Raw genomic sequence first — 12,081 nt, 5'->3', positions numbered from 1 at the left:
TGGTTACAGAAGGAGAACCTTGAGTCTTGAATACAAGGTAGTCCTCATTCAACTGAAGGACCAACTCTCCTCTGTCAACATCAATCATAGCTTTTGCTGTGGCTAGGTAGGGTCTGCCAAGGATGATGGATTCATCTTCATCCTTTCCAGTGTCTAGGATTATAAAATCAGCAGGGATGTAAAGGCCTTCAACCTTCACTAGCACGTCCTCTACTAGTCCATAAGCCTGTTTCATTGATTTGTCTGTCATCTCTAGTGAGATTCTTGCAGCTTGTACCTCAAAGATTTCAAGTTTCTCTATTACAGAGAGTGGCATGAGGTTTATCCCTGACCCCAGGTCACACAGAGCCTTCTCAAAGATCATGGTGCCTATGGTACAAGGTATGAAGAATTTTCTGAGATCCGGTTTCTTCTGAGGTAATGTCTGCCTCATTAATGCACTCAGTTCATTGGTGAACAAGGGGGGTTCATCCTCCCAAGTCTCATTACCAAACAACTTGGCATTTAGCTTCATGATTGCTCCTATATACTTGGTAACTTGCTCTTCAGTGATGTCTTCATCCTCTTCAGAGGAAGAATATTCATCAGAGCTCATGAATGGCAGAAGAAAGTTCAATAGAATCTCTATGGTCTCTGTATGAGCCTCAGATTCCTTTGGTTCCTCAAAGGGAAACTCCTTTCTGTCCAGAGGACGTCCCATGAGGCTTTTCTCACTGGGACTCATGTCCTCTTCACTCTCTCCAGGTTTGGCCATGTTGGTCATGGTTATGGCCTTGCACTCTCTCTTGGGATTTTCTCCTGTATTGCTTGGGAGAGTACTGGGAGGAGTTTCAGTAATCTTCTTACTCAGCTGACCCACCTGTGCCTCCAAATTTCTAATGGAGGACCTTGTTTCATTCATGAAACTTAGTGTGGTCTTGGATAGATCAGAGACTATGGTTGCCAGGCCAGAATGGCTCTGTTCAGAATTCTCTATCTGTTATTGAGAAGATGATGGAAAAGGCTTGCTATTGCTAAACCTATTTCTTCCACCATTATTGTTGAAGCCTTGTTGAGGCTTCTGTTGGTCCTTCCATGAGAAATTTGGATGATTTCTCCATGAAGGATTATAGGTGTAATTCACCTTTGCCATTGAAGGGTTCTCAGGATCATAATCTTCTTCTTCAAAAGATGCTTCTTTAGTACTGTTAGATGCAGCTTGCAATCCATTCAGACTTTGAGAAATCATATTGACTTGCTGAGTCAATATTTTATTCTGAGCCAATATGGCATTCAGAGTATCAATTTCAAGAACTCCCTTCTTCTGAGGCATCCCATTGTTCACAGGACTCCTCTCAGAGTTGTACATGAACTGGTTATTTGCAATCATTTCAATGAGTTTTTGAGCTTCTGCAGGGGTTTTCAGATGAAGAGATCCTCCTGCAGAATAGTCCAATGACATTTTTGACAACTCAGACAGACTATCATAGAATATACATATGATGCTCCATTCTGGAAGCATGTCAGAAAGACACCTTTTGATCAATTGCTTATATCTTTCCCAAGCTTCATAGAGGGACTCACCTTCCTTCTGTCTGAAGGTTTGGATTTCCACTCTAAGCTTGCTCATCTTTTGAGGTAGAAAGAATTTGGAAGGAAAGCACTGACCAATCTTTCCCAAGAGTTCAGGCTTTCCTTAGGTTGTGAATCCAACCATGTTCTAGCTCTGTCTCTTATAGCAAAAAGGAAAAGTATAAGCCTGTAGACCTCGGGATCAACTCTATTAGTCTTGACAGTGTTACAAATTTGCAAGAATTCAGCTAAGAACTGATGGGGATCTTCCAATGGAACTCCATGAAACTTGCAATTATGTTGCATTAGAGAAACTAATTGAGGCTTAAGCTCAAAGTTGTTTCCTCCAATGGCAGGAATTGAGATGCTTCTTCCATAGAAGTTAGAAGAGGGTGCAATAAAGTCACCAAGCATCTTCCTTGCATCTCCACCATTGTTATTGGGTTCGGCCATGTCTCCTTCTTTTTCGAAAATTTCTGTCAGGTCCTCTCTAGAGGGTTGTGCTTTAGCTTCTCTTAGTTTCCTCTTAAGAGTCCTTTCAGGTTCAGGATCATCTTCAATAAGAATGTCTTTATCCCTGTTCCTGCTCATATGAAAAAGAGGAGAACAGAAAAGAAGAGGAATCCTCTATGTCACAGTATAGAGATTCCTTTATGTGAGTAGAAGAAGAGAAGAATAGAAGAAGGAAAAGAGAAAAATTCGAACACAAAGAAAAAGAGGGGGTTCAAATTATGAGTAGAAGAGGAGTGTTAGTAGATAAATAAATAAATAGAGAGAAATAAGAGGGAGAGTTTTCGAAAATAATTAAAAATAAAAGGAAAAATATTTTTGTTTTTATTTAAAAAAAACAGTTATAATTCGAAAATTAAAAAGAGAAACAAAATAAAATTTGAAAACTAAATAAATTACTTAATTAAAAAGATTTTTGAGAAAGTGGTTAGTGATTTTCGAAAATTGTAGAGAGAAAAGTAGTTAGGTGGTTTTGAAAAAGATATGATTGAAATAGTAAACTTTTAAAATCAAACAAAAAGTTAAGTGGTTAATTGAAAAAGATTTGAAAATCGATTTTGAAAAGATAAGAAGTTAGAAACGATTTTGAAATTGATTTTGAAAAATATATGATTGAAATTTTATTTTGAAAAAGATTTGAAAAGGAAATTAAAAAGATTTGATTTTTGAAAATAAAGTTGATTACTTGACCAACAAGAAACATAAAGATATGATTCTAAAATTCAAAGATTGAACCTTTCTTACTAGGCAAGTAATAACTTAAATTTTTGAATCAATCACATTAATTGTTAGTAAAGATTTTGGAAAATATGAAAAAAAATAAGAAAAAGATTTTGAAAATCAATTTTTAAAATTTTCGAAAAAAATGAAAGAAAAATGAAAAAGATTTTATTTTTGAAAAGGTTTTGAAAAGATAGAATTTTTAAATTGAAAATCTGATTTGACTCATAAGAAACAACTAGATTTTTTTTTAAAAAATTTTGACTAAGTCAATCCAAATTTTCGAAATTTATGAGAAGAATAAGGGAAAAATATTTTTTTTATTTTTGAATTTTTAATGAGGAGAGAGAAAAACATCAAAATGACTCAAAACATGAAAATTCAAGATCAAAACACATGATGCATGCAAGAACACTTTGAATGTCAAGATAAACACCAAGAACACTTTGAATGTCAAGATGAACACCAAGAACTTATTTTTGAAAATTTTTAAGAAAAGACACACGTGCAAGATACCAAACTTAGAAATTTTCAGTGTTTAGACACTAACAAATTGAAAATGCATATGAAAAACAAGAAAAGATACAAAACATGAAAATGCAAAGATCAAACAAAGAAAATCATCAAGAACAACTTGAAGATTATGAAGGACACATGCATGAATTTTCGAAAATTTTTAGGAAATTAAAAAGATGCAATTGATACCAAACTTAAAAATTGACACTAGACTTAAATAAGAAACATCAAATTATTTTTGGTTTTATGATTTTATTAATTTTTTTGAATTTTTCGAAAATTAATTTTGAAAAAGAAAATAAGGAAATTCAAAATTTTTAATAAGAATTCCAGGAATCATGCAATGTTAGTCTAAAGCTCCGGTCCAGGAATTAGACATGGCTTACTAGCCAGCCAAGCTTTCAGTGAAAGCTTTGGTCCAAAATACTAGACATGGCCAATGGCCAGCCAAGCTTTAGCAGATCATTACATTCAATAGCAAGATTGATAGAAATCAACAATCTCTTGTGATGATAAGTTGAAACCTCAGTCCAAAAGATTAGACATGGCTTCACAGCCAGCCAGACTTTAACAAATCATCATGGAACTCTAGAATTCATTCTTAAAAATTCTGAAGACATAGAATAATTTATTTATTTTATAAATTTTTTTTTGTGAATTTTTTGAAAATAAAAATAAAATAAAATTATCTAATCTGAGCAACAAGATGAACCGTCAGTTGTCCAAACTCGAACAATCCCCGGCAACGGCGCCAAAAACTTGGTGCACGAAATTGTGATCTCAACGGCGCCAAAAACTTGGTACGCACGATTGTAATCTCAACTCCTTTTCACAACTCCGCACAACTAACCAGCAAGTGCACTGGGTCATCCAAGTAATAAACCTTACGTGAGTAAGGGTCGATCCCACGGAGATTGTCGGCTTGAAGTAAGCTATGGTCATCTTGTAAATCTCAGTCAGGCAGATTCAAACGGTTATAAGGTTTTGATAATTAAAATATAAATAGAACATAAAATAAGATAGAGATACTTATGTAATTCATTGGTGAGAATTTTAGATAAGCGTATGGAGATGCTTTGCTCCTTCTGAATCTCTGCTTTCCTACTGCCTTCATTCAACCATTCATACTCCTTTCCATGGCAAGCTGTATGTTGGGGATCACTGTTGTCAATGGCTACCGTCCGTCCTCTCAGTGAAAATGGTCCAAATGCGCTGTCACCGCACGGCTAATCATCTGTCGGTTCTCACTCATGTTGGAATAAGATCCATTAATCCTTTTGCGTCTGTCACTATGTCCAACACTCGCGAGTTTGAAGCTCGTCACAGTCATCCCATCCCAGATCCTACTCGGAATACCACAGACAAGGTTTAGACTTTTCGGATCTCAAGAATGCTACCAATTTATTCTAGCTTATACCACGAAGACTCTGATCTTTCGGAATGGAGGCTAAGAGATACGCATTCAAGCTTGTTTTCATGTAGAACAGAAGTGGTTGTCAGGCATGCGTTCATAAGTGAGAATGGTGATGAGTGTCACATAATCATCACATTCATCATATTCTTGTGTGCGAATGAATATCTTATAATAAGAATAAGCTTGAATTAAATTGAATAGAAAAACAATAGTACTTTGCATTAATTCATGAAGAACAGCAGAGCTCCACACCTTAATCTATGGGGTGTAGAAACTCCACCGTTGAAAATACATAAGTAATGAAGGTCTAGGCATGGCCGTGAGGCCAGCCTCCAAACGTGTACAATGAGATCTATGATAGCATAAAACTGATCAAGGATATAAAATAAATCACTAAAAGTAGTTTTTATACTAAACCAATAGCTAGGGTTACAGAAAATAAATAACTAAGTGCAGATAGTGCAGAAATCCACTTCCGGGGCTCACTTGGTGTGTGCTTGGACTGAACATTGAAGCTTTCACATGTAGAGACTCTTCTTGGAGTTAAACGCCAGCTTTGGTGCCAGTTTGGGCGTTTAACTCCAGCTTTTATGCCAGTTCTGGCGTTTAATGCCAGAATAGGGTAGAAAGTGGGCGTTCAAACGCCAGTTTGAGTTATCAAAACTCGGGCAAAGTATGGACTATTATATATTGCTGGAAAGCCCAGGATGTCTACTTTCCAACGAAATTGAGAGCGCGCCAATTGGGTTTCTGTAGCTCCAGAAAATCTATTTCAAGTGAAGGGAGGTCAGAATCCGACATCTACAGTCCTTTTTCAGCCTCTGAATCAAATTTTTGCTCAGGTCCCTCAATTTCAGCCAGAAAATACCTAAAATCACATAAAAATACACAAACTCATAGTAAAGTCCAGAAATGTGAATTTTGCATAAATACTAATAAAAACATAGTAAAAACTAACTAAAACATACTAAAAACTATGTAAAAACAGTGCCAAAAAGCGTATAAATTATCCGCTCATCACACATCATGGTATCAAATGGAATTAAAGTGAATAAAATTTAGAAAATAAGGGCCTAAAAAGCATGTTTTCACTTTTGAGCACAATTTCCGGAGAATTTACAAAACCAAGCTATTTCGTTGAATAAGTGTAGGAAAAGTTGATAAAATCCACCCAATTAGAGCAAATAAATACCATGAAATATGGATTTATCACATACACACACCCATTATCACCCCTTCTGCTGGGAGCGTTCCTGCTTGTGCGTCTAAACCCCATCCCTTTTGCCTTCTGTGCGTACGCATGCCCGTAAGCGCATGCACACTTCATCCTTTTTCTTGAAAAAAAAAGGAGAAAACTTTATGTGCATGCGCACATCCCTGTGCGTACGCACACTCATTAGCAACCTTCCTGCCGGGAGTGTGCGCACACTTCCTTGTGCGTACGCACAAGGTGCATTTCAAATGTTAATTCGATAGGGGGACCCTTATCGCGCCTTCAACCTCTAAACCCTTTTCTTTCTTCTTCTTCCCCTACCTCCCAACCCAAAGCAACCCACCAACCCCAGCCCTCCGTCCGACGCCACCACCGCCGATGACCACCATCGCCTACCCTCTTTCCCCCTTCTGTCTCCATTCTTCTCTCTTTCCCCAACACTGTCGCTACCCCTCTTCACTGCCCCTACACCCGAGGTCGTTGTCCCCTTCAGCTCTGGTGACACAAACCGACCACGACCTAGCAGTGGCGAGTTCTGTGCTGCTGCAATACCACCACCTTACCCCTGTCTCCCATTCTTCTTCCTCTCACCAACGCAAGTTCCATGCTTTCCCCTCCCCTGTTTCTGTTCTCTCTTTAGTTAATTTTAACTGCTTTTTCATGCTGGTTTTTTCAATTAGGATAGGACTAGGATAGTAATTATCTGTTATTGGATTGCAAAATGTTTCATGGTTGATTTTTCTGGGTTGATAGCTGCTTAAATTGTGAGCTGAAATCTCTGTTTACATATTATGCACACCACATGTTCGATGTAATGCCTGAGTGAAATTTTTTATTTAATTCATATGTTTGGCCAACATTTGTCTTAAATTCTATTTTCCTTAGGAACTATAATGCAGGATTGTGCAGTTTTATGCTATTTTTGATGATGTTTGGGACTGAATTCTCATATGCACTTAGTTATTATTTTGGTTCAAACACCAAATTGGTTTAAAATTTCAAGTTTGATAATTTATTTGGTGTGATTTCAGAAGTACATATCATGTTTGGTTAAGTGAGTTGAATGAAATTGCTGATTTATGTTGGTTTGAATATGAATGATCACATACATAGTCACTTGTTCTTTGATGTTTTTGAGCAATTTAACTTGATTTTCATCAAGTTTACCGCTTTTGGAACAAGACTTGTGTTTATGTGATTATTCTCTATATTTTGACATGAATAAGTAGACTCTTGTAGTATTGAATTGGTTATTTTCTTTGTGCCAATTTTTGTTGAATCTTGTATTTTCATTGCACAATTGCAATAACCAAGTTTTTCTAATTCAATTCACTTTCATTGCTCTAACCTAAGTTGGTTATGCTTCAATTGCATTTATTCTTTTATTTACTACTTAGGCTACTTAATTGCGAAAAATCTTACTTTCTCTTGAACATACAACATTTTCAAAATGTTTTCCTCAATTAAGTATTTATTTACATTCTTGGCTCTAAATTCTGAATTTTGATAAATCCCGCTTTTGCTTTATTGTGCCACTTACCTTTTTATCCTGAGTTGTATCCCGTCTTTCTTTTTCAGGATGCGCCGTAAAGGCAAGGAGCTAGCTTCATCATCGGCTCCTCCGATGTTCGTCCAAGTACTTAGCTGGACACTTTTGCAAACGGAGAGGCCCAAAACTAATACAAGAAGCTAGAGAAAAAGGCCTTCCACTATGAAAGAAAATTGAATGTTCCAGAGAGATATGCGAATGCTATACATAGCCAGATTGATTATTACCAGTAAAAGTTCATAGAGCTTGATCCAATGGAGATTAATGAACACTTGGAGAAAGAGTTCTATGAAAATCTGCTGGAGGTGGATGCTGAGACAGTTTTTCTCCATGGGGTACAGTTAGACACCTTGACTGATGTGTTCGAGGCCCTCCTGTAGCTTTCTCACACCCCGCCTAGCCGTGATGAATATCCAAAGATAGCGGCGGATGTAATCAAGGGCAACATCTCACTAGTCACCGTCCTGAAGAAGATTGGCCGACCTGAGGCCCGCTAGGAGTACAGCTCAGGAGAAAAGAAGGTTCCCATTAGTATTGCATGCTCTGATCTTCATGATAAGGCGAGGATTTGGCAGCAGATCATTGATGATTATCTGCTGCCGAGTACTCATGCCACCCATATCAGAGTCCGAGTGGCGGTGCTTCTTTCGGCCATTTTGGAGCGTAAGAAGATTTCTGTTCTACCCCTGATCAGAGAGTCGATGTGGAAGGTGAACAAAAATCAGAAGTTCAATATTTCCGTCCCATCACTTGTTATGAGATTAGCTATGGCATTTGGGGTGCAGCGGAGGCCGGGTGAACGGATGTCCAGCCTTTCGAGTGGCCAGAAGTTTTTGCCATTCGGGGAGTGACAGGAGCCGGCATAGAAGAAGAGGAAGACCACGGAGCCATCATCATCATCAGCACCACCAGCACCTTCAGCTCCTGCACCTGCAGCACGGCCCATTTACGAGTTGGTTCAGGACCTTATTCAGGAAGTCCGCCGCAACGAGCGCCGTAGTGCACGCCATTTTCAGTGGGTGGCGGCGAAGATTGAGGGACGAGACCCCAGTTCATCTCCTGTAGATACATATGTGCCTGAGCCCGATCTTGAGTCTGAGCCAACAGCACAAGAGGAGGCAGCTGAGGCGACAACTGAAGAGGCAACTGAGGAGGTTATTGATGAGCCGATCCAAGATCTAATTGTATACCAGCCACCACAGCACCCAACACCACCAGACGTTGGAGCTCCATAGAGATAGTCATCCCCATCTCATTTTTATGATAATTTTTTGCTTGAATTAGACGAATTTCATCACATAAACTCACACTTATTCACCAAAATAGCATACTTTTGTGATTTCTTTCTAATTTGAACCTAAATGTGAAAACATGTGTTTTTGTACTTAAATTGATCATTTTAATTCCACTTTAATTCCATTCGATGCTGTGATATATTTTGTTAAGTGATTTGAGGTCAATTAGGCAAGGATGGTTTGGTAGAAGTGGAAGGAAGCATGCAAAATGGGAAATTTCATGAAGAAAACAAAGGAGAAGTACACAGTCAAGTGTGCGTATGCACAACTTCCTGTGCATACGCACAAGTCCCAGTGCGTGACTTCATTAATGAAGCACATGGCTCACAATTTTTTGGGCTTTTTGCCCCAATTTTGGAAGTGCTGAGGCTTATTTGGAGTGCTATATCAAGGGGATCATTTCATATAAAAAAAAGGACACTTGGGAGCTCACTTTTGCATTAGAAAACATTATTAGGAGTAGGAGTAGTGTAGTTTAGGAAATGCTCTCTTAGAATTTTATTTTGGTTTCATTGTATGATTTTATAGTTTTAGTTTTGATCTTGGATTTTGCTTATTTCATTGTAAGTACTCTTTAATTTTTTTTTTAATTACACTACTCTTGCTACATTTTCTTCTAGTTCAAGTTATTTTGTTAATATATACAATTTTGATTTTTTGAATTTTTAGTTGATAAATTTGATGTTTTATGATTTATACTTGATTGATTGAATGTCTATTGTTGATATTGTGAATAGTTTGGTTATAGTTTTCATTTTCCTTTGTAATCTTCTATGTTTTGTTTTTACCCACCAAGTGTTTGTGAAAATGCCACTTGGAAATTTTGAGTAGATTTTCACACATTGGCTTGAAAAATGAGTTCCTAAGATACTAGAGTCATAATGTCTGACATTTAGTGGTAATTCTTGGGTTGTAAGTTGATTCTTGTTTCCATTGACGCTAGCTTTTTACTAAGTAATTAGTAAGTTAGCTAGGACTTGTGGATTAAGGTCAATTATGCTTGCTTGACTTACTCCTCGATGTTAGGGGTTGACAAAGCAAAATTAACTCATCATAATTGCCATAGTTGTGGTTATGACGATGATAGGATTCCTTAATTCTCATTCCCAAGTCAAGGCTCTTTTATACAATTATCGCATTTTCACCAAGTTTTGATCTTGTTTCTTTTTTAATTGCATTAATTTCCTTTTTGATCATTTGTTAGTTCTTTTATTCCTTAGTTCTTTTAATTTTACGTTTTACACTTCATAACCCCCTTATTTCACAACCAGAAGTGTGCACCTAAGTTGCATGATCTGACGGAGACGACCCGGGATTTCAAACTCCCGGTTATTATTGGTTTGCATTGTGACAAATAAAATTAAACTTTGACTGAGAGTCAATCATTGGTTTGGATTATACTTGCAACGCCAATTCTATTTTGTGAAATTCTGAACCCACTTTGGCTCTTTATCACATCTCCTACCCTAGTTAGTCAAAATCTAGAAATTAAACACAACAAACCCCCTTTTATTTTTAATTCACAGCAGCAGCAGCAGCAACAATCTCGATGATTTCCAAGTAATAACACAGGGACATCAATGACCATAACAACAACAGTTTATTTGACAAAAATTGAAATCAATGTGAAATGGTATTAAGCAAAATTAGAATAAATTATCATGGTGAAAAAGACAAAACTAGTTCAGTCTCACCATGAAGAACAAGGCAAGATGGCACAACGGTAGCTCTGGCAGCCACCTCTAGCGACAACAGCGATGGAGCAGCTCAATGGTGACAGCTTCATTCAACACAAACACCTCCTACAGCAACGACCATGGCAACAGTGGCTTCGGCGGACTATAGAAACCAAAACCAGAGGCAGAACTAGGCAAGCCTCCTCTCCAGACCTCCAGCAACAGTGCTAGCATGGAACGACTCCAACAACGGTGCGTAGCTTAACGACGCCTTCCTTCCATAGCAATGGCGACAGCAATGCCGACTCCGAGTAGCTCCTACGATGGCACAGTAGCTCGACGACAACGCAACAACTTAGTAGTGGTCGTGGCAGTGGTAGAGGATCCCCTTTTTCTCTCCTCTGCACGCGTTCTGCGACAGCGGTGATAGCGACTTTGATTGGCATCAACGACAACTGTGGAAGCTTCCACAGTGACAGAATGGTTTGCCCCCTTCATGTTCGTGTCTCTTCCCCCCTTTCTCTATGGTCGTCGTGTTTCTCTCTCCTCAACGAGCTCCTTTCTCTCTTCGAACCCTCCCCCTCTTTTTCTTCTCCCTTCGCAGCTCTCCCTCCCTTTCTATCTCTAGTCCTTCTTTTCTGAGTGTGTGGGTGGCGGCGAGAAGAAGAGTGAGTGAGTGAGTGTGAGAACAAAATTAGAGTTAGGGGTAATTTATGTATTTTGATAAAATTAGAGGGTACGGTAGTAACTAAAAACCAAATACGATTCAATATAATTATTTTGTCAGAATACTATCTTTATAAACTCGCTAATTAGTTTCAAATAGCTGATCTAATTTAAAAATTAGAGCTAATCTGATTAATTTTCTTTTAGTTCATAAAATTAAAGTATTAAACCCCAAATTTTAATTATTCAAATTAAATTAACAAATTCTCATTATTTTTCAATTAAAGAAAAGATAATTATAAATATGAAAAAAGGCCTAATTCTTATAAAATTTATATAAAAGTTCTAATTAATCAAACTCAAATTATAAAAATCTGGTTAAATTAATTTTAGAAAAATAAATAAATATTAATTAACTCATTATTTAAAATTAAAAAAAAAATCAAGGTATTACACATTTCAATGTGGATGACATGCTTATAGAGACTAAGGAAGAAATCAATCTGCTGCCCGACCTTACCAAAGTATTTAAGATGATAAGGCAGCACGGGATGAAATTAAATCCCACAAAGTGCACATTTACAGTGGAAGTCAGGAATTTTCTAGGATTCATGCTCACCCAAAGAGGTATTAAAGCCAACCTGAACAACTGCAGGGCAATCTTGGAGATGAAAGGCACTATCAAACTATCAAACTAGGTGGGAAGGATGTATTCTTGTGTTGAAACCCTGGTCATAAGCACTATCAAACTCGGAGGATGGATTTTTTTGTTTTCGAGAACCAGAGTCGATAAAGGGGGTATAGGTAGAATTGTCCGAGGTCGAAGCTCTACATTCAAAGGTGGATAAGAAGGAAGGATGATTCTAGCCGATTGAGAAGAGGATGAATCCAACTTGGCAGGAGAAGAAGTGTCATCCAACTTACCGGCCTCCTTCAGCTGGATGGCCCGAGTAGCTGCATTTTTCTTTGCC

General features: G+C 37.7%; 1 non-coding gene across 1 annotated transcript; it reads left to right on the top strand.

Annotated features, from left to right (window-relative positions):
• Positions 1-1,495: 1,495 nt before the first annotated feature.
• LOC148574325 (small nucleolar RNA R71) lies at positions 1,496-1,603 on the top strand. The gene has a single exon (XR_015906403.1). It is a non-coding gene; the product is annotated as a small nucleolar RNA R71 (small nucleolar RNA).
• The last annotated feature ends 10,478 nt before the right edge of the window (positions 1,604-12,081 follow it).

The sequence above is a fragment of the Arachis ipaensis genome, chromosome B2 (assembly GCF_059453495.1).
Source record: "Arachis ipaensis isolate K30076 ecotype BB chromosome B2, ASM5945349v1, whole genome shotgun sequence".
NCBI lineage: Eukaryota > Viridiplantae > Streptophyta > Magnoliopsida > Fabales > Fabaceae > Arachis > Arachis ipaensis.
Note: the sequence above shows the minus strand (reverse complement) of the source record. Positions and strands in the feature narration are given on the sequence as shown.